Below are 23,530 nucleotides of genomic sequence, written 5' to 3' on the forward strand. Positions count from 1 at the left end.
TGAAGGCCCACGGTCAGGCACATATGAGAAAGCAATCAATGAACAACTAAGGTGTCGCAACGAAAAACTGATGATTGATGCTTCTCATCTCTTTCCGTTCCTGTCTGTCTGTCCCTGTCTGACTCTCTCTCTGTTAAAAAAAAAGAGAGAGAGAGAGAAATAAATGGGTTTTTTAAAAAAAACAAAACACAAAAACAGGTACTATTTAAAAGGGCATAGACTAATAGAAGAAAAATAATTTCCAATCCAGAAAGCTGTACCCAGCCAAACTATGAATCAAGAGTATGCAGAAACACAGAACTCAAACAATTGCCTCCCACACACTTTCTCATAGCCAACTGCTGGACACTGCATTTCCCCTAAACAAGAGGGAGAGCAACAAGAGAGACAGAGCAGAGAATACAGGAACAGGAGAGTCAGTGCAGGAGAGAGGCAACAAGTCCCCCTCACCCCACCCTCTGGATCACAAAAGACCACTGCGTTCCCAGCAGGGAGGGCAAGCAGTCCACACTGGAGCAGAAAAAGATTTCTTCAAAAAGATAAAACTGAATCGGCTAAAAATTTGAGACTAAATGAGTGATTCTTTTTCTTTTCCTTTAAGTGAGAGGAAGGTAGGCAGAGAGAGATTCCCACATGTGCCTGACCAGGATCCATCCGACAAGCCCACTAGGGGCGATGCTCAGCCCATTTGGGGCCCTTGCTCCGTTATAACTGGAGCCATATTTTAGCACCTGAGGCGGAGGCCATGGAGCCATCCTCAGCACCCAGGGCCGACTTACTCTAATCCTCTAATTGAGCCTTGGCTGCAGGAGGGGAGGGGAGGGGAGGGGAGAGGAGAAGCGGGGTGGGGCGGTGGGGGTGGAGAAGCAGATGGGCACTTCTCCTCTGTGAGCCCTGACGGGGAATCAAACCTAGGACATCCACGCTCTGGGCCGAAGTTCTACTGTTGAGCCAACTGGCCATGGCCAGGGCAATATTTTTTTTATTTTAATGATCTAACATTTCCAAGGAAACCCAAAAGTTGTTTATGAAAGGGAAAGTATTTGTAACTTAACCACTAAACATTATAAATAGCACACAGGATCATAATGACAAAGCTAAATACTGATTTAACCAAAACTGCAATAAAACTATCTGGAAGGATGGGGAAGACAAAATATGGACGGAGGTACAGTAAGGGGAGAAGAGAAAGCTAGGCCTTATCTTCCATACTTTTTCATAGTAAGAAATCGATCTCCTTAAAACTAAAAAAAAAAACAAACAGCACAGCAAGCATACATGATGTTCTTCAGACATGCTGAGGTAAATCGACTGCTCACAAAAATTAGAGGATAATTCAAAATAAATATGAAGCAATAAAAGAGCCTCTAATTTTTGTAAGCAATGTATGTAGTTTTTAAATTGGCTAAAAGAGTTCAAAGTATTATACTTGCCATCAGGAAAGGGAAAAATGAGGGTTGGGTGGCTAAGAATTGCTATTTATCTAACCCAACCTCCTAGGCCTCGCTCACTCTTAATTGTGGATAAAGCTTTGACCAAAAAAAAAAAATTTTTTTTTTAAATAAATTTTGAAAGAGAATGCTAGACCAGGAAGAGGTAGTCAATGCTGAAACCAGAGATCTATAGCACCAGCTTACTCACTAGCTGTGTGACCTAGACAGCCGTTTAACCTAAGAATCCATTTTTTCGTCTCTACAGTAAAGGAATTAGACCAAATCAACTCTAAACTTATTTTCTGCTTCAATAATTTATGAATCTAGTATAAATAATCAAAGCTTTAAATATGGCAGAAATAAATATAAAAGTATATTGTTGTATTTTTAAAATCTTGATTTGCAGTCACTACTGACACCAGCAAACTGAATTACAGAAAGAATGAAGCAGGACCTACTGAAAGAACAAATGGAGAGAGAAGTGAAGCAGGTTAACGCTGCTCTAAGCCTGTGGTACGGAGAGGGTCTCGGCAGCGTGGAGGTCAGAAAAGCACTGTTCGGGAAGTGAGGACAAAGCTCCTGACCCCGGTCTGGAAAGAACTGAACACCACCCAGACAAACTGTGACAGAGACCACTGGGAAAAGCTAACTAGGCCAAAGAAAGACATTTGTTTTAAAAGTGAAAATAGGACCCTGGCCGGTTAGCTCAGTCGGTTAAAAGCGTTGTCTGGAAACAACAAGGTTGTGGGTTCAACCCCCGGTCAGGGCACACACAGGAAACCACCAAAATATGCATGACTGAGTGGAACAACAAATGCTTCCCTTCCGCCTCCTTTCCTCTCGTTCTAAAAATCAAGAAAAATTAAGCCCTGGCTGAATAAGCTGGGTTGGTTGGAGTGCTGTCCCAGAGCACAAAGGTTGCTAGTTCGATTCCCTGGTCAGGGCACACAAGAGCATCTCAATGTTCCTATCTCTCTCTCCCTGCCTCTCTCCCTGCCTCTCTCTCTCAAAAAAAAAAAAAAAAAAAAAAAAAAAAAGGAAGTTAAAATATACAGATGATGGCAGACTCCATGAGGATGATGAAAGGTTCTTCCCAAAGAATACAGCTCAAAAAGGAGAAAGTCTCCCCAAGAATTTAATTTCTAGGAAACCGTAAGTCTTATAACTAAAGGGTAAAAATAAGCAAGGGGCATGGCTACAGAGCAGACTGTTGAGAAACAGTGGGAGCAATAGCACAACGTCACGGAAGGTGAAGGAGAAAAAACATAGATTTGCTAATAAACAATGTCATTTAATAGTCTCAGTCTGTTCCAGCTGCTGTAACAATACCACAGCCCCAGCAACTTGGAAACAACAGGAATTAACTTCTCACAGTTCCAGAGACTGGGAAGTCCAGGACCACAGCGTCTGCAGATTGGTGTGGTAAGGACCACTACCTGGTTCAGATGACCGCCTTCTCACCGTGTCCTTACACTGTGGGAAGGGGGAAGTGGACTCTCTGGAGTCTCCTTCATAAGGGCACAAATCCCACTCATGGGGCTCTACTCTCATGAGCCATCACACTTTGGGGGACACAAACGTGCAGTCTATGGCAGTTGGTAGTAAATGGATCCAGAAGGGTTCCCACAACAAAGGAAATCAAGATTTTTTTTTTTTAAAGATTTTATTTATTGTGCTCACTTCAGCAGCACATATACTAAAGATTTTATTTATTGCCCTGGCCGGATCACTGTTGGTAAGAGCATCATTCCAAAGTACAGAGGTTGCTGCTTCGATGCCCCGTCGGGGCACATACAGAAGCAGCTCGATGTTCCTTTCTGTCTCTCTCTCCCTTTCTCTGTCTCTCTCAAGTCAATAAAATAAACACTTAATAAAAAAATATTTTATTCATTGACTTGGAGAGAGAGCGAGAGAAAAGCAGAGGAAAGGGGGGGAGGGTCTCTTATGTGCCCTGACCAGGCAAGCTCAGGGTTTCAAACCAGCAACCTCAGTGTTCCAGGTGGACGCTCTATCCACTGCACCACCACAGGTCAGGCACAACCCTTTGTGGTAGCATTGTACAAGTGCTTCTTGATCTTCTTAGGTATTATTCCTATTTTATAGTTGAGGATAATAAGGATTTACTCAAAATAACACTTATATGAACACTGAGTTTATTTTTTTAAACTCACCTTAAGAAAGAAAGCAGTAATAATCTGTTCTTTATGCTGTCATATGAATTACTATACAGTCCACAATATTCCTCATTAATGTAAATTCACAAGATGAAGCTGCATCTATCATATAATACTCAGGAAAGCCCTGGCCTGTTGGCTCAGTGGTGGAGGGTCGGCCTGGCGTGCAGAAGTCCCGGGTTCGATTCCAGGCCAGGGCACACAGGAGAGGTGCCCATCTGCTTCTCCACCCCTCCCCCTCTCCTTCCTCTCTGTCTCTCTCTTCCCCTCCCGCAGCCGAGTCTCCATTGGAGCAGGGATGGCCCGGGCGCTGGGGATGGCTCCTTGGCATCGGCCCCAGGCGCTAGAGTGGCTCTGGTCTCCGCAGAGCGACGCCCCGGAGGGGCAGAGCGTCGCCCCCTGGTGGGCAGAGTGTAGCCCCCTGGTGGGTGTGCCCGGTGGATCCCAGTTGGGTGCATGCGGGAGTCTGTCTGACTGTCTCTCCCCGTTTCTAGCTTCAGAGAAATACAAAAAAAAAAAAAAATACTCAGGAAAGCATTTTCTTGTTAAATCACATATCACACACAACTAAAAACGCCCTCTCAATCACAAACAGGTGATACAGCCCAAAGCATGGACACACAAAAGCACGTAACTACAGTACTTTTCCAAAAGCAAGTAACTACTTCTCACTATTATCGGGAAGTCCTAAGGTAGCCAACTCAAGCAGAGTATCATTTAATGTGGGTCCTGACCCCATTTCTGCAAGCACCCTCATTTATGATCTCCAAAACAACCAAGTCTGAAGAGCTGAGAAATAATGAGATAGGAAGACAGCCACCTCTAGGAAATCTTGTTCACCCTTTATCCTCAGTGACTAGCCCATTACTTTCATTTATACTTCACTGTGGGCAAAATATAATAATCATAACAGTTAAGGGCTGGTTAGAAGCAAGTGCCCCAAAGTCACCTTTCGCCCATGGCTGGGGAAGGGTTGTGGGGTCACAGGACCAGCCTGGGAAGTGTGGCCGTCCTTCCCCACTGGAGAGTTGGGTCAGCCGAGGGAAGCTCTTCATGCAGCGACGCTTGGCCAGAGAACCTCAAGTTGGCGCCTAAGTCTTTCCTCAGAAGCTCAGCAGCCCTGCCTGGTGAGGTGATCAAGAGTTTGATAACAGCCCTGGCCGGTTGGCTCAGCGGTAGAGCGTCGGCCTAGCGTGCCGAGGACCCGGGTTCGATTCCCGGCCAGGGCACACAGGAGAAGCGCCCATTTGCTTCTCCACCCCTCCACCGCGCTTTCTTCTCTGTCTCTCTCTTCCCCTCCCGCAGCCAGGGCTCCATTGGAGCAAAGATGGCCCGGGTGCTGGGGATGGCTCTGTGGCCTCTGCCTCAGGCGCTAGAGTGGCTCTGGTCGCAACATGGCGACGCCCAGGATGGGCAGAGCATCGCCCCCTGGTGGGCAGAGCGTCGCCCCATGGTGGGCGTGCCGGGTGGATCCCGGCCGGGCGCATGCGGGAGTCTGTCTGACTGTCTCTCCCCGTTTCCAGCTTCAGAAAAATGAAAAAAAACAACAACAACAACAAAACAAAAAAGAGTTTGATAACATAAGAGACAAAGCTATGTCATCTTATTTCCTCGATTACATCGGACATTGGGGGGGATACAGAAAGGTCATTGAGTAATACGTAGTGAAAAAGAATACAAGCCGTATTTTCATTATTGGGTCTTCATAGAAATAGTTTTAAAAGAACTTACCTCGTCACTTAAATTTATTTTTTTTTTACTTTAGATATTAAATTGAATGGGGTGACATTGATCAATAAGAGTAAATAGGTTTCAGATGAACATCTTATAGCATCTGAACTGTTGACTGTTGATTGTGTTGTGTGCCCATCACCCAAAGTCAAATCATCTTCCATCTCTGTATAATTTGTCTCTCTTCACTTCCCTCTCCCTTTCCCCCTAAAGTGAAGTGGTTACTGGGGGGATTTTTTTTTTAATTCACAAAATTATAAATATAAAAACTGAGTATACACCAGCTAATTTCAGAAACATCAGTCATTTTATTATAAACTTTGGCAAGACTATCAAGGCTTCTAGACCACTAATCAAAAATTATTGTACTGCCTGGCCTGTGATGGCGCAGTGGATAAAGCACAGACCTGGAATGCTGAGGTCACCGGTCCGAAACCCCAGGCCCTGCCCAGTCAAGGCACATACAGGAAGCAACTACTACAACGAATGCTTCCCACTCCTCTGTCCACCTTTCTCTCTCACTCTAAAAAAAAAAAAATCAATAAATTAAAAAAAAATATCAACTGTACCAAGAATGCAAAGAGACTACTGTTTAAAAGCAGGGGTCGGGAACTTTTCTGGCTGAGAGAGCCATGAATGCCTCATATTTTAAAATGTAATTCCGTGAGAGCCATATAATGACCCGTGTATGTTACGCATTATCCAATAAAAATTTGGTGTTGTCCCAGAGGACAGCTGTGATTGACTCCAGCCACCTGCAACCATGAACATGAGCGGCTGGAAAGAAATGGATTGTAATACATGAGAATGTTTTATATTTTTAACATTATTATTATTATTTTATTTATTCATTTTAGAGAGAGACAGACAGAAAGGAGGAGCAGGAAGCATCAACTCCCATATGTGCCTTGACCAGGCAAGCCCAGGGTTTTGAACCGGCGACCTCAGTGTTTCCAGGTCAACACTTTATCCACTGCGCCACCACAGGTCAGGCAACATTATTTTTATTAAAGATTTGTCTGCAAGCCAGATGCAGCCATCAAAAGAGCCACATCTGGCTCACGAGCCATAGGTTCCCGACCCCTGGCTTAAAGTATAAAATACCCAAAGTAAATCTATACTACCACTTTTTAAAAACAAAATCATGTATGGAAAGTAGGTAAAAACTTTGGCATCTGATTGGATTACATCATTGTCTGGCTATGCACCCTAATGGACACTCAAATCACTGCAGTCATGCATGAAGCCAACCCAATCTAAGTTGCTATTAAAATGGAGCCAAGTCATAAATTAGTAAATTAGTATCCAAAGTAAAGCCCAGAGAACCAACTCTGCCTGTTACCACAACATGCAAAGATGTATCGCATTGATATAAAAGACTCTTCCATTAGCTGGCTCAACCCTGTTACACATCAAGCCTAATTTGATGTATAAACCGAAACGGCCATAATCCAGACTACCACAGCAAGAAAGACATCAAAACTTTTTGTAGGGCATCTTGGTAATCAAGTGAGTAATATGTAAAATAAAAGTACAGAATGAAAAATGTGCTGAGCACCATGAATATGAATACATATGTTCACTGAAAACTCAACCCAAGAATAGGACTTTCAACTGGCAAAACAAGGTATCTAAGTGATGGAAAAGGAAGAAAACCTTTCATATGAGTTTTTGATTGCTGTTCAAAGAACAAGTGAAATAAAAGTAAAGCCTAAGCCATTACTAGATGTAACACTGTCACAGCTCTGAGAGTACATTTTTCCATGTACTTCTGAACAAAAACCTAATTTCTAGTTAGCAATTGTAATCATACTCATAAAGTCCTGGTCTAACACATCTAAAGTTCTCCAAAAAAAAAATTTTTTTTTAAGGTAAATGCTCTAGACCTATGCTGTTCAACAGAGTAGTTATCAGCCACATAAAACTAGATACTGAGTACCTACCTATAGCTAGTAAGATTAATAAACTTAATTTTCAACTTTGTTTACACTGAACACAGATATAGACTATCATTATACAGAGTTCTACTGGACAGCACTGCTCGAACTCCTTAAAAACTAAGCACAGAGGCCCTGGCCAGGTGGCACAGTAGATAATGTGTCATTCTGGCACAGTGAGGTCGCAGGTTCAATCCCCAGTAAGGGTACATACAAGAAGCAATCAAAGAGTGCACAAACGGAACTAAGTAGAGCAGCGAGACGATGCTTCTCTCTCTCTCCTTCTCTCTCTCTGCCCCTTCTCCTCTCTCTCTCATCAATGGAAAAATAAAAAAAAAATTTTTTTAAAGCTTAAGCACAGAATAAATGTTTATGGTCTATTATCTTGGGTAAATAAATTCACATCTCTAGGCTTCAACTTTCTCAACCAAAACAAATGTGGAGCTCTACTAGACTGTCTCCATGACTGTAAATATATCAGTACAGCATATAATGTACTCAGTCTTCATTAGAACTGTTGCAATGTAATTAAAGCCACACGCCCCTCAAAATCATGGCACACTATCTGCACCCGATGCTGCAAGGGAATACCACCGCTCGTACCACCAAACCTGATGGGGAAGACTAAGGAACATGGACTTGGTCTGGTCAACTTTTGGACAAGTAACCTCATCTCTGTGAAAATTAAACTATTAAGATGCTTCAAGCCTGACCAGGCAATGAACAGAGCGTTGGACTGGGATGCATCGGACCCTGGTTCGAGACCCTGAGGTCGCCAGCTTGAGCGTGGGCTCATCTGGTTTGAGCAAAGCTCACCAGCTTGGACCCAAGGTTGCTGGCTCGAGCAAGGGGTTACTCGGTCTGCTGAAGGTCCACTGTCAAGGCACATATGAGAAAGCAATCAAATGAACAACTAAAGTGTTACAACGAAAAACTGATGATTGATGCTTCTCATCTCTCTCCATTCCTGTCTGTCTGTCCCTATCTATTCCTCTGTCTGACTCACTCTCTGTTAAAAAAAAAAAAAAAAAAAAAAAAAAAAATGCTTCGAATCTTAAACTACTTCCTATGGTTCTAAGTAAAAGAATACATAAGTGAATCCAGGTACTCAAAGACATGGATGAATAACCACAGTCTCAAACTCTTAAGAAATTAAGTAAATTCAAACAAGATCTTAGAGAATCCTGAGGACAGAGAATTTAAAGTTGTACAGTATCAATGTACTCTGGCAAGAGACAGATTTGGTCTATTTCGGTGTGCCTGGTTTTTATTTTTCTTTAAGTCCATGTGAACACATGCCATCTCTAAAGAGGGCCAAACTGCAGAAAGGTCAGGAGAGCCAGGTATTTAATGTAGGTGGCAGTGGCACACACACAGCTCACAAGTCTGTATGTCCCTTTCCCCCACAAAAAGTTAACCAAGAAAGTCTTCCTCCTACATCAGACAGCTATAGCCTAATCCCATCGCTACCTTCTGGTTTCTCAAACATCAATACACTTGCTTCCTTTGTCAATGACCCAAACTAAGTAAACATGTTGCTCTCTTGATAGGGGCTGTGGTTATTTTTAGGTACGGTAAATCAAGCTGGAGTGTGAATTCATCCACGAAGCCTTTCCTGTGTTGTATAATCTAGTGCATATATAAAACAGGACTGAGTCCTTTCAAAGGAATCTAGCAGGCATCAGGAGGAGAAGGGCATATAGACTAGAAACTTACATGAAATGTGTTAAATAGGCAGAGAAGGTCAAGGCAGAAGGACAAGCTTAACATAGCTCTTCAAAGGCACACTTGTTTCCAAATACCTTCTGTGGCCTATACCCACCCACTGATCTTTTTTTCAATCTTTAAAAAGCCTTCTTTTATGGTGGGAAGAAACAGCAACAACAAATTCTACTTTCTTGGAGAACAGAATGCTACCTGATACAGACTTTCCTTTGTGTTACTCTTGATTTAACCAGGCTACCACTGATGACTATTTAGTCTCCATATTATAAAAAATACAAGTTCCCAGGAGTAAAATTGCTGGAGCAAACAATGAGCATTTCTAATTAAATGCATATTTCTAAATGGCTCTCTCTGGAGGACATACCGCTCCATATTCCCACCAGCGATGTCGACATTAGAAATGTCCGTTTCCTCCACCCTCGCCACACGAGCATTGCTGTATGTTTAAGAGCCATTTATATTTCACTTTCCTGTCAAATGTCTGTTTATGTCCTTTGTTCATTTTTCCAGCGGCCTAGTCTTCTCAATGATTTGTAGTGGTTAAGTTTAAAGAAAAAGAAAATCACCCCTTTGCCAGACACAGCATTCCCTCAACTCATTCCAATCTGGTGTCTGTCTGAACCACTCAGTTGAAACTGCTCTTTCCAATCACCAGTGACCTCCAGATGGGCCAAATCCAGACGAAACTAACTCTCAGCAGTCTTCAATACACCTGACCAGTAACCCTACTTGCTAGAAGGTTCCCCTCACTCAGCTTCTTTGGGATCACCCTCCGTTTCCTCACTGGCCACTCCTGCGCTTTCTTACAGGGCGTCTCCTCCTGTCGTTTCTTCCTCGTCTATACAACTGCCACGGTGGAGATTGTACCCACAGGGTCAGACTGTGAACACTGCCTATTTACTACCCTCTCCCTAGCTGGCCATATTTGGCTGGGGTGGTCATTCACATTTGTTCTCTTTGAGCTGTTGCCCCAGCAACTGAATCAAAGACCAGGGAGAATTTAAAAAAAAAGAAAGAAAAAAAGTTTTGTGGAACAAATGGAGCCCCTTCCATGAGTTTTTAAAGTACTTTTATGAACACAGCTGAGATCCCATAAGATTATCTCTACACAGCAAACACAGGTACCCAACGACTAGCAGACATCTCCCCCTGGGGTCTCACAAGTGCTTCTAAATTAAGATGTCCAAAAGGGGGCTTTTGCCCTCAGTCCTCTAACAGCCTCGGACTGAACCGTTCCTCCTCGAGTCTTCCCTGTCTCAGAAACAGCGCGCTCCAGATGGGAAGGAATGCCTGGAAACGGCCCTGGCTGCTTCCTCTCTTCCCTTCCAATCTGATCCATCAAATTCTGCCAGCTCCCATGCTCAGCACAAGCCCTTCTCTGCCTTTTTCTGCCATCACAGGGAAGACATGACAACTTTCTAAGTTATCTCCCTGCACCGCTCAGGTTCCTAATCAATGTCCGCTGCTACTCTGTGTGAGCAATAATGACGATAATTCTGATCTATGCAGTCCACTACAGACCCTTTAAATATACCCAGCAGATACATAAGGCTTGAACACCTGAAATGCAGCTAGTTTGAACTGAGCTGTACAGTGAATGTAAGTAAAATACATACCTGATTTCAAACAGTACAAAAGAACAAGTGAAAACATCTCCTTAAATTCATTAGATGTTGAAATGATACTATTTTGAATTATTGGGTTAAAAAAGACATTAAAATTAACTTTACCTGTTTTTCTTTCCACAAGGCCACTAGAAAATTTAAGACTACATATGTGGCCTGTACTGTACCTATGCCCAATCACTGTCCTGAGCATTTCACGGAGGGTACCAGCACCATGGCCACGTTGTTTAACCATGTGAGACCAAAGCACAGAAATCACTGCGACTGGCAGGGGGCAGGTGGTAGCTGAAAAAATTATAGCTAATAATTGGTATCGTTACTGTAAATTCACTTAAAAAAAAACACTAAAACTTTAATGTTTACTTGAAGTTGGATGATACTTTAAAAATACAACTGGTAGCCCTGGCAGGGTAGAGCACCATTGGTCCCAATACACCAAGGTTGTGGGTTTGAGTCCTAGTCGGGGCACATACAAGAATCAACCAATGAATACATAAAATAAGCTGAACAAGAAATTGATGTTGTTCTCTCTCACTCAAGATCAATTTTAAAAAATTAATGCAACTGGTATTAGAAAAACAACTAAGTTTAAACTTTAGAAATACATGAATTTTAAGAAATAATGTCACCCCCCGGCCAGTTTGTTCAGCGGATAGAGCATTGGTTCAATGTGCGGAAGTCCTAGGTTCGATCCCCAGTAAGGGCACACACTTATAAGAAGCAACTATCTGCTTCTCTCCCTCTCCTTCTCCCTCTTCTCTCTCATTCCTTCTTACAGCAGTGGCTTGACTGGTTCGAGCGTCAGCCTCAGGCTCTGAGGATAGCTCAGCTGATTCAAGCATCGGCCCCAGAAAGGGGTTGCAGGTGGATTCCAATGGGAGCGTATGTGGGTGGTCTATCTCCCCTTCTCTCACTTTAAAAAAAAGAGGAAAGAAAGAATGTTGCATGACCTGTGGCGGCACAGTGAATGGAGCATCGACCTGGAATGCTGAGGCTGCCAGTTCAAGGCACATAAGAGAAGCAACCACTACAGGTTGGTGCTTCACGCTCTCCCCCTTCTCTCTCTCATCTCTACAATAAACAAAATATTTTCTAAAATGAGAAAATATTTGTGTCTACTTCTCTTACATTGATTCTAATCATGTTGTCAATAATTTTTCCTATTTTTTATTGCTAAAGTTTCTATTAGAAAAAAAAAAAAAGTTTCTATTAGAAGGGAAAAACAGAGACAGGGAAGACTGGAAATTTAAAGTGGCCCAAAGAGACCATAAAACTTTGAGTTACCAACCCATAAAACATCAGTCACAACTCAAAAACTCAGCTGCGAAGGGAAAAAGCTAGTGCACAGCACAAGAAAATACAGGCAGCCTTTGATAATCAAACAGCATCCCGAAGAGCGGCCCTCGGCCTTCGCATCTCACGGTCCACAACCCACCACTAAGACTCTGTGGCACACCAAACAACATATTTTTGCCTGACAGAATAAAAAGGAAGAAGAAAAAAAAAAAGAAATGAAAAGAAGAAGTATAATTTTGATTCATTCACACCAGACAGCTATTGTTGTGTTGGCTGATGTCATTTTTTAATGTGACAATATATGAAAAAGAGGTCAGTGCCCCGACTAGTCATGTACTGTATGTTTTAAAATTCCTGCATGGGCTCTCACTCTGGGGACGCCTAGGCCTGTCCTTCCTCTCAGATGTGACCGCCTATACTCCACAGGTCCCCACGAGACGAGACGTACAACCCAGGGAGCAATGAGCAGCAGCAGTTCATCCTGGGCCAACCCCCTGAACCTGTTTCCAAGCCCCCCCCCCCCGACTTCCCAATGAGCCACAGTGGCCCCGCTGGGCTCTCCAGCTGCTTCTTCTATCCTAAGCCTTTCTTGTTTCACTGTCCCCAGACTTAATCAATGTACTCTCAAAATAAAAATAAAAATAAAAATAAAAATTCTCGTGTCACCACAGTTGGAAACCACTGGTCTGAGTGACAACAGCTGGACCTTGCTGTGTGTATACTCCAGACAGCAAGGCTTCCGGTCATGGGGCTGGCATTTGACAGGTGACAAAAAACGTGCACTCAGGTGGCCACACACACACACACACACACACACACACACACACACACAACGTGAGGGAAAGAAAGTTGATTTGAAAACAGGTATCATTACATTTTAAGTAAAAACCAACTCTATAGAAATTGAATGAATTTCAATGTAATTTAGTTTGGAAGCCCTTCAAAAATTTAAATGAGTCCACATTCAACCTCCAGGGAGAGATCCCAACCAAGAAGCCACACCAGTGAATGCACGACAGAGCCCCCTACCTCCTGCCGCCCCAAAGAGAGCCATGTTAGCACAGAACACAGAGCTCCACCCCCTGCCCCAAAGAACCACCTGAGCACAGAACACTGTGGGTACACAACAAAAAAAATTCAGGTCTTCCAAAAGAGATGCGCGGGAGGGGATAAAAGGCTGAATAGAAAATCGATAGTTTTTTTTAAATTGGTGGGTCTTATCTGGATCCTGATTTGCCAAAAATTATTAAACTGTACAAAAAATTATGGTATTTGATGAAATTGGAAATCTCCACTCCCATTTCTGGATAATATTAAGCAACAACTATGATAGCTTTGTGGTTATATTATGGTTAAAACAAAAAAAAAAGTTTATCTTTAAAAGATATATATTGACATAGCATTTACAAAAAAACAAAATATAATTATTTCGGGATTTTCTTCAAATAATATGAAATGGGCCTGACCTGTGGTGGCGCAGTGGATAAAGCACGACCTGGAACTCTGAGGTTGCCGGTTCAAAACCCTGCACTTGTCTGGTCAAGGCACATATGGGAGTTGATGCTTCCTGCTCCTCCCCCTCTCTCTCTCTCTCTCACTCACTCTCCTCTCTAAAATGAATAAATAAATTTAAAAAAATATGAAATGGGCTAACCATAAAGAAAAGAGCTGATAAATGAATTACACTAATAGTAACACATCTCTTCTTCAAAAGACACGACGACAACCAACAGCAGGCAAAGATATTCACCATTCTTATATTTCCTGAGAGACTCACCCAGAATAAAAGAAATCCTACCGGCCTGACCTGTGGTGGCGCAGTGGATAAAGTGTCGACCTGGAAATGCTGAGGTTGCCGGTTCGAAACCCTGGGCTTGCCTGGTCAAGGCACATATGGGAGATGATGCTTCCAGCTCCTCCCCCCTTCTCTCTCTCTGTCTTTCCTCTCTCTCTCTCTGTCTCTCTCTCTCCTCTCTAAATGAATAAATTTTTTAAAAAAATTAAAAAAAAAAAAAAAAAAGAAATCCTACCAAGCACTGTATTTGAAAATATGTCCAAATTCTTTTGATACTCCTCTTTTCAAAAAAATGGAGCCCAATTCCCCTCTTTCTGAACATGAGCTGGGATGATCTGAGTGACTTTCTTCTAACAAACAGAACCTGACAAAACCAAATGAATGTCACTTGACTTCTAAGACTAGGTCTTAGACTTCTAAGACTAGCTTACACATGGTGCTCCTCTCGAATTGTTTTCTCGAGGTGAGTCAGTCACCATGTCCTGGACACTTAGGAACCCCTGACAAAGGCCCATGTGAAAAGAAGCTGTGGCCTCCCATCAACAGCCAGAACTAACTGGCCAGGCATATGAATGAGCCGCTTCCAGAAGTATCCTCCAATTGCAATCAAGCCCCCAAAGGACTGATCCCACTCAAGCTAGAGCCACCAACCAAGCCCTCTCAAGTTCCTAACCCACAGAAATGCTTCCTTATGTCCACCTAGAGACAAACTTTGAATATTCAGAGCAGCACGATTTGTAACAGCCCAAAATCGGCATTTCTCCAATTGTCCATCAACAGAATTAGTAACTTCATACAAAGAAACTTCATATAGCAACAAGAACTAATAATCAACAACCACATGCAGTAGCACAGATAATCCCACACACACGTGCACAAGAGAACCTACTATAAGACTAGATACACCTGAGAAACAAAACTGGGCAAAACTACTCAGTACAGTTAGATGTCAGGTTACCAGTTGCCCTTGACAAGGAGGGAATGACTGGTGGTGGACAAAGAGGACAAATTCATTTGTGATATGTGTACTTCTCTGTATTTGTATTATAATTCAACAGGGATTTTAAAACAGTAACAATACAGGAGAGAAGTAAGGAACAGGCAAAAGTGGGACAGGACTGGCCTTGTGTATACAGTTGCTGGAACTGGGTAACTGAGATTTATTACACTAGTCTATGTTGGTGCATGTTGGAGTTTCCCGCTAATAAAAATTATTTTAATGTCTTAATATAAAACTGGCTGGAACTGCTGGTAAAAGTTAGTAAACTGGCATAGATACAGTTTTTCCGGCCACAGATATCGAAAGATGTAAAATCTATACATTCTTTGACCAAATTATTCTATTTCTATCTGTTTACCAAGAGGTGTTTATCCTAAGCAAAAATTCTTGTAACAATGTCCAGAAAATTTAAAACAGAAAAAGAGAAATATGTAAATATAGAGGACATCGATGGGACTACCATAGGACAAACAGTCCAGGTCATCCTCAAATACTTGGTACCTAGACATCCAATAATAAATAACATTGATTTTATCTGAACCAAAGGTTATTTTATCCATCCAATTAAATGTCATTAAAAATGATGTGATCAGATGAAAAGATGCTCCACATTATATGTCATCAGGGACATGCAAATTAAAACAATGAAACACCACCACACACCTGTTAGAATAGCCAAAATAGGGAACGTTGACAACGCCTAATGCTGGTGAAATTGTGGAGCAAAAGGAACTCTCACAAATTGCTGATGGGAATAAAAAATGATAAAACTTCTTTGGAAAAGTTTAGTGGTTTCTTACAAAATTAAACATACTCTTAACATCCCACCGAGCAATCGCATTCCTTGGTATTTATCCAAAGACGTTGAAAACATTATGTCTACACAAAAACCAGCACATAATGTATGTGGCAGCTTTATCCATAATTGCCAAAATTCAGCAACAACCAGGACAGCTTTCCGTAGGTGAGTGGATAAATAAACTGTGGTATGTCCATCCAACAAGAGTATTATTCATTTCAGTACTAAAAAGAATGGACTATCAAGCCATGAAAAGTCATGGTCGGAACCATAAATGTACATTACTAAGTGAAAGAAACAGTCTGAACCAGTACACACTGTGTGATTCCAACTATCTAACATTCCAGAAAAGGCAAAACTATACAGACACTAAAAAGATTGTGTTTGTCAGGGGGTTAAGTGGGAAGCAAGAATGAATAGGCAGGCCTGACCTGTGGTGGTGTAGTGGATAAAGCATCGACCTGGAAAATGCTGAGGTCGCTGGTTCGAAACCCTGGGCTTGCCTGGTCAAGGCACATATGGGAGTTGATGCTTCCAGCTCCTCCCCCCTGTCTCTCTCTCTGTCTGTCTCTCTCTCCCTCTCTCCTCTCTAAAATGAATAAATAAAATAAAATAAAAATGAAAAAAAAATTCAAAAAAAAAAGAATGAATAGGCAGAACACAGAGGATATTTTTTAGGGCAGTGAAACTATCCCATAGGAAACATCTCACGATATGTTTATCAAAACCCACAGAATGTACGACACCAAGAGTGAACCCTCAGGAAAAATGGGGACTTCGGGAGATAATGAAGTGTAAAGTTCATCCATGTAACAATGTATCACTCTGGTGCTGCTGGCAGTGAAAGGGGCTGGGCTGGGACAGGGGTATACGGAACTGTCTGTACTTCTGGCTCAACTTCACTGTGAACCTAAAACTGCTCTGCGAAATAGTTAAAATGTAAATATTATGTTATATGTTTTAATAACAAATGATTTGCTAATTGTTCATTTATAGAACTTAAAAGCCATTTCATCTCATGTATCATTTGCAAAGGAAATAAAAAAGCTTTGGTAAAAAAGGTCTTTTCCCATTGCTTAATACTCATATTTTACATGGAAAGACTAAAGCAAAATAATCCAGCTTATATTTAGCATTTTACCTATTTCTGCAAACACTGTACTTCTAAAAGCTCCTAAGAACAAAGTGCTTATTATACCAAACTGAAAGCCCACTGATATGGGAAATGGCTATTGAGTATACTTTCACTATGCAGTAATTAAAAAGGAGGCACACTTCTAGGTACTGTATGGGACTCAATAATGATCAATGATTTAAAAAAAAGTATATGCCAGCTTGACCACGCGGTGATGCAGTGGATAGAGCATCAGACTGGGACGTGGAGGACCCAGGTTCGAAACCCCGAGGTGGCCAGCTTGAGTATGGGCTCATCTGGTTTGAACAAGGGGTCACTTGGTCTGCTGCAGTCCCCAGGTCAGGGCACATGAGAAAGCAGTCGATGAGAAACTAAGGTGCCACAACGAAGAACTGATGCTTCTCATCTCTCTCCATTCTGGTCTGTCTGTCCCTCCCTCTGTCTCTGTTACCCCCCCCCCCCCTAAAAAAAGTGTATGCCAGCCTTTACCTGTTGGCTCAGTGGCTGGCTGAGTGGTCGAGTGTCGACCCAGTGTGTGGATGTCCCAGGTTCAATTCCCGTTCAGGGCACACAGGAAAAGCACCCACCTGCTTCTACTCTCCTCCCCCTCTCGCTTCTCTCTCCCTCTCCTCCTCCTGCAGCCATGGCTTGAATGGAGTGAGTTGGCCCAGAACGCTGAGGATGGCTCCATGGCCTCTGCCTAAGGCGTTAAGAAGAGCTCAGTTACTGAGCAATGGAGCAAGGGCTTGCCTCGTGGGCTTGCCTCGTGGGCTTGCCGGGTAAATCTCAGTCGAGGCACATGCAGGAGTCTGTCTCTGCCTCCACTCCTCCCACTGAATAAAAAAAAAAAAGTACCAGTATATGCCCAAAACTAATAGACCATATATAAGTATGCAAATACAGAGAAAAAAATCAAGAAAGTATGCATAAAACTATTAACAGCAGAAGGTGGGAAAGGACTGGGAGGTGATCACAAGAGATTTTAGTCCTATCCATAATTTGACTTTCTTTCAAAGCAAATATAATCACACAATGAATAATTTCTTAAAATCAGGACTTTGTATTCCAAACAGAAAAATGGCAACAGAATAAAAAAGATAAATTCACAACAATATCCTACCTCTAGTCAAGATTTCAAAACCGAAGCCAGGCCAGACCTGTGGTGGCACAGTGGACGGAGTGGCACCCTGGAACACTGAGGTCGCCGGTTCAAAACCCGGGGCTTGCCTGGTCAAAGCACATCTGAGAAACAATCAATTAACAACTAAAGTGAAACAGCTACGAACTGGTGCTTCTCTCCCTCTCTCTGTAAAAATCAAGAAATAAAATCTTAAAAAAAAAAAAGAAAAAAGAAAAAACAAAGCTAGTTGCCCTGGTCAGTTGCTCAGTCAGTTAAGAGTGTTATCCCAAAATGCCAAGGTCGTGTGTTCGATCCCCAGTCAGGGCACAAATGAGAATCAACCAATGAGTGCACAACTAAGTAAAACAAATGACTACTTCTGTCTCTCTCTCTCTGCCCCACCTTCCTCACTATATTCTCTTTAAAATCAATCAATAAATTTAAAAGAAAAGAAACTGCCTACAGTTATTATTTTGGAGGAAAAAAAGCCAGTAAAAAGAGTTATAAAATATATTAATAATTAAAAAGTCAGCTAGGCCATAACCATTTGTTCTATTAAAGTTTTTGGCTTCTATATTAGAATACTTGACCCCCAAAAAACCCACGAATTCAAATTACCCAGTTATTTTCTATGGAAAAGAGAGAACTTTAATATATCTATTTTACTAATGAAGAAACTGAGGCTCAGAAAGGTGAAATAATTTGCCCAAAGTCAGACAGCCAGTCAGTGGTCAGAGCAAGGTTCCAACCCGATTCTGGGCAACCTAACGGCCCTTCCTCTACACCAGGGGTAATCAACCTTTTTATACCTACCACCCACTTCTGTATCTCTGTTAGTAGTAACATTTTCTAACCACCCACCAGTTCCACAGTAATGGTGATTTATAAAGTAGGTAAGTCACTTTACTTTATAAAATTGATAAAGCAGAGTTATAGCAAGTTAAAGCATATACTAATAATTACTTACCAAGTACTTTATGTCAGATTTTCGCTAAGTTTGGCAGAATAAATCTTTATAAAACAACTTATTATAGTTAAATCTATCTTTTTATTTATACTTTGGTTGCTCCACTACCGACCACCATGAAAGCTGGAACACCCGCTAGTGGGCGGTAGGGACCAGGTTGACTACTACTGCATGGTTCTGGTGAGACCACCTCCCTGAGGCTGCCTTCTCGCGTGAGAGATAAACACCCCCTGCTCATCTTGAAGGAAAATGTTAAAATAATGCACGGAATGAACCAGGAACAAGAGACAACTGTAATGACAGGCACCTGGCAAACAAACAGGAAGAGACAACCACACCAGCGTAAGGCAGCTGGGTGAGCACAGGCAGGCTGCGGAAGGTTTACACTGATCACAAGACAATACAGTAGAAACTGATGCCAACAAGGGGAAAAGAAAACCAGGCCAGAGAATATGGTGAATGGCAGGAAAGGACTCTACTTCTCCCTGGGGATGAACAGACACAACCACTAAACGTTTAGTTCTAGTCCTTGCAACAACTCTGCTAAACCAGCTTTCCACCCCACACCCCTACAATCCTTTTCCATTCTTTCCTCAATGTCCTGGAAGAATAGTTACATTGCCTATGCATTTCAAACTCTTTGGCTTGACTGAAAATTACTGAGATGGGATGAAGGCTTTGCTCCTGGGATCAGCACTGCTGGCCCCAATCCACCTGAGCCTCATCAGGTGGAGGTGTGGCAGAAGCAGGGCCACAACTTACAGGGTCTGCTAACCAGTGTCACAAAGTGAGGCCAGCCCCGGCCCAGCAGCTCACATGCCATATGTCCCTAGATTCCTCTTTTGTTCCTGATTGCCTCTGTCATTCATTATTAGTCAGAGAAAGAAAATACTTCTATTGCCCAGACCACATAGCTCAGCTGGTTAGAGCATTGTCTTGATATGCAAAGGTTGCCAGTTTGATTCCCAGTCAGGACACATTTCTGTCTCTTTCTCTTTGTTCCTTGCTCTCTAAAAATCAATCAATTTTTAAAAATACTTTTACTCTAGAGAATTAAGTATAAAATAGCCCTTCCTCTGCCCCAGGTCACTCTATGCATCACAAATGCTGAGCTCCGATCTCTTTCTTCTGCGCTCATTATCTACTTTGATACACACCACTTTCCCAGATTTGTTTTCACTGTTCTGTACTTGGCTACAGTCACTTTTAAGATTCACATAAACACTTTCTGACAACCAAATAATCCCAATTTTAAAAGGTAATCGTCTTTGAAATCTTTTCCATTTCTGGATACAAAAGTTAACTAGGTAGACCCTATAGGTTGGCTCTATAGTATAAAAAATATGTATGTATGATATATATGAACATTTTCTATTAAGTGTAATTTTTAAAGGTGACTATTTGGCCTGACCTGTGGTGGCTCAGTGGATAAAGAGTCAACCTGGAATGCTAAGGTCACTGGTTCAAAACCCTGCACTTGTCTGGTCAAGGCACATATGGGAGTTGATGCTTCCTGCTCCTCCCCCCCTTTTCTCTCTCTCTCTCTCTCTCTCTCACACACACACACACACACACACACACACACATTCTCTCTAAAAAGAATAAATTTGCCTGGCCTGTGGTGGCGCTGTGGATAAACCTTTGGCCTGGAACGCCAAGATTGCCGGTTCAAAACCCTGGGCTGCCCTGGCCAAGGCACATACAACAAGCGAGTAATGAACAACTAACATGAAGCACCTATGAGTTGATACCATTCCAAACTCCCCTTTCTCTCCTGTCAATAAACAAAGTATTTTAAAAGAATAAATTAAAAAAAAATTTTTTTTTAAATAAAGGTGACTATTTATCCAACATACCTGTCTGGTATTTGGTTATTCAGAGTTAGCAAGACATCCAAAAATAAAAGATAGTAACAGTAACCTAAAAATAATAGAGTAAATGTATCTGCAGGACTGGCCAACATAATGCGTGCTTTAGGTACAGAACACCTCAAATTTCTTTACTTTTTATTTATTTAGAAATTAAATTTAATGAGGTGACACTGACCAATAAGAGTACACAGTTTTCAGGTGAACATCTCCATAGCATTTGAACTGTTGATTGTATTGTGTGCCCATCACCAAAATCAACTGATTTTCTTTCACCATATATTTGTCCCCTTTATTCCCCTCTTCCTCGCCCACCTCCCCTGGTAACCACTTCAGTTTTCTCTATGTCCATAAGCCTCCATTTTATATCCCACCTATGTGTGAAATCATACAGCATGAAGGTTTTTCTGATTTACTTATTTCACTTAGTATAATGTTCTCCAGATCCAATTTCTGAGTAAAGAAAAACCAACAGCAAATTTCTAATTAATCTCAAGAGCAAAAATGGAAAAAAGCAGGAAAACCTGTCAAAATACTAAGGGAAAATAATTATCTACCTACACATGGACGTTAAGCCACATGCTTTTCAAGAAAGACAAATATATAGGCTCTGGCATGGTGGCTCAGTGAATAGTGTCGTCCCAGCACATGGAGGTCATGCATTTGGCACATATAAGAAACCACCATGGTTGGAATGGTTTGAGCAAGCTGGCCCCAGGTGCTGAGGATGGCTCCACAACCTCATCTCAGGTGCTAAAATAGGTTGGGTGTTGAGCAACGGAGCAGCAGGCCCAGATGGGCAGAACACAGCCCTATGGGGGCTTGCCAGGTGGATCTTGGTCAGGGCACATGTGGGAGTCTGTCCCTCTGCCTCCCCTGCTCTCACTTAATATTTTAAAAAGAAAAGAAAAAAAAAATCAAACCAGCTTTGCACAGTGGCAGTATCATAGAAAATGAGGTTCATCCAGGGCAGATTCTTGTTAATTGAAAAAGAAAAAATCAAACAACTAAAAAAAAAAAAGATGACAAACTGTCATTTGACAAAAGTTGGAACACAAAAAGCCAAAAGATACTCCACTTCATTAGTAATCAGAGAAAAGAACATTAAAACGATGCAAAAGTCAATGAATTAACAAAAATGGGCAAAGTATTTAAATACAGTGTGTCCATAAAGTCATGGTGCACTTTTGACCAGTCACAGGAAAGCAACAAGATGATAGAAATGTGAAATCTGCACCAAATAAAAGGAACACCCTCCCAGTTTCTGTAGGATGACGTGGTAGCATGTGCGCATGCGCAGATGATGGACGTAACACCGTGTATACAGCAGAGCAGCCCACGGCCATGCCAGTCGAGATGTGGACAGTACAGAGGAAAGTTCAGTGTGTTCTGTGGCTCGCTAAATTTGAATCCGTCACCAAAGTGCAACGTGAATATCGGCCCATTTATAACGAAGTGCCACCACATAGGAATAACATTACTCGGTGGGATAAGCAGTTGAAGGAAACCAGCAGTTTGGTGGAGAAACCCCGTTCTGGTAGGCCATCAGTTGGTGACGAGTCTGTAGAGCAAGGGTCCCCAAACTTTTTACACAGAGGGCCAGTTCACTGTCCCTCAGACCGTTGGAGGGCCACCACATACAGTGCTCCTCTCACTGACCACCAATGAAAGAGGTGCCCCTTCCGAAAGTGCGGCGGGGGGCCGATAAATGGCCTCAGGGGGCCGCATGTGGCCCACAGGCCGTAGTTTGGGGATGCCTGCGTAGAGGCTACACGGGATAGCTACCTAAGGAGCCCTAAAAAATCTGTGCATGAGCCCACATCGAACTGCACTGAATAGGTATGAAACTGGGAGAGTGTTCCTTTTATTTGGTGCAGATTTCACATTTCTATCGTCTTTTGTTGCTTTCCTGTGACTGGTCAAAAGTGCACCAAGACTTTAAGGACACACTGTACTTTCCCCTAAAGATATACAAATGGCCAATAAGTACATGAGAAGATGCCCGACAGCATTTTCATGGGAAAGGCAAATCAAAACCACAATGAGACACCACACTTCACACTCCTAAAATGGCTACAATTTTTTTAATTTTTTATTTATTGATTTTATAGAGAGAGGAGAAGTGGAGGGAGCAAGAAGTATCAATTCATAGTTGCTTCACTTTAGTTACTGCTTGCTTGTCCTATGTGCCTTGACCAGGCAAGCCCAGGGGTTCAACCAGCAACCTCAGCGTTCCAGGTCGACGCTCTATCTATTGCACCACCACAGGCCAAGCAGCTACAATTGTTTTTAAATAGAAAGTAGTAAATATTGACAAGGCCTTGCCCTGGCAAGATGGTTCCACTGATAAGAGCATCATCCCAGTATGCAGAGGTTGCCAGTTCAATCCTGGGTCATGGCACATACAAAAACATACTAATGTTTCTGTCTCTCTCTCTTCCTCTTTTCTCTAAAATCAAAAAATAAGTTTAAATGAAAAAAAAAATGCTGACAAGGGCATGAAGAAAATGGAAACCTGGTGTAGTGCTGGTAAGAACATCATATGTGTCATATGGAGTAGCCACTTAATAAAAGTCTGGTAGTTCCTCCAAGTCTAAACATAGTTACCTCATTAGACAACAATTCCACTCCTAAGTTTCAGCAAGAGAAATAAAAATATGTCCACCCAAAGACTTGTACACAAACGCTCATAACAGTATTAATAGTTAAAAAGTGAAACCCAATTGTTTATTAACTGATGAATGGATAAATAACATGTGGTATACCCATACAATGGAATATTACTCAGCAATAAAAAGCAATTAAGTGCTGATACTAACACACACAACATGAATGAACCTTGAAAACACTCTAAGTGAAAGGAGCCAGACACAAAAGACCCTACACAAACACAGTATATGATTCCACTTAAATTTCCAGAACAGT

General features: G+C 42.0%; 1 protein-coding gene and 1 non-coding gene across 24 annotated transcripts in view; one reads left to right on the forward strand and one right to left on the reverse strand.

The window, feature by feature from the left end:
• The window catches only part of PPP6R3 (protein phosphatase 6 regulatory subunit 3), a 144,521-nt gene that overhangs the window by 101,282 nt on the left and 19,709 nt on the right, over positions 1-23,530 (reverse strand). The window contains exon 2 of one of the 23 annotated variants that reach the window (XM_066383830.1): positions 17,771-17,892. The exons of the other annotated variants lie outside the window; for them this stretch is intronic. The gene's annotated coding sequence lies outside the window, so the exon portion shown is untranslated. The remainder of the gene's footprint in view (positions 1-17,770; positions 17,893-23,530) is intronic. 23 annotated transcript variants of the gene reach the window in all.
• TRNAA-AGC (transfer RNA alanine (anticodon AGC)) lies at positions 4,761-4,836 on the forward strand. The gene has a single exon. It is a non-coding gene; the product is annotated as a tRNA-Ala (tRNA).

The sequence above is a fragment of the Saccopteryx leptura genome, chromosome 1, assembly GCF_036850995.1.
Source record: "Saccopteryx leptura isolate mSacLep1 chromosome 1, mSacLep1_pri_phased_curated, whole genome shotgun sequence".
In the NCBI taxonomy this organism is placed as follows: Eukaryota; Metazoa; Chordata; class Mammalia; order Chiroptera; family Emballonuridae; genus Saccopteryx; species Saccopteryx leptura.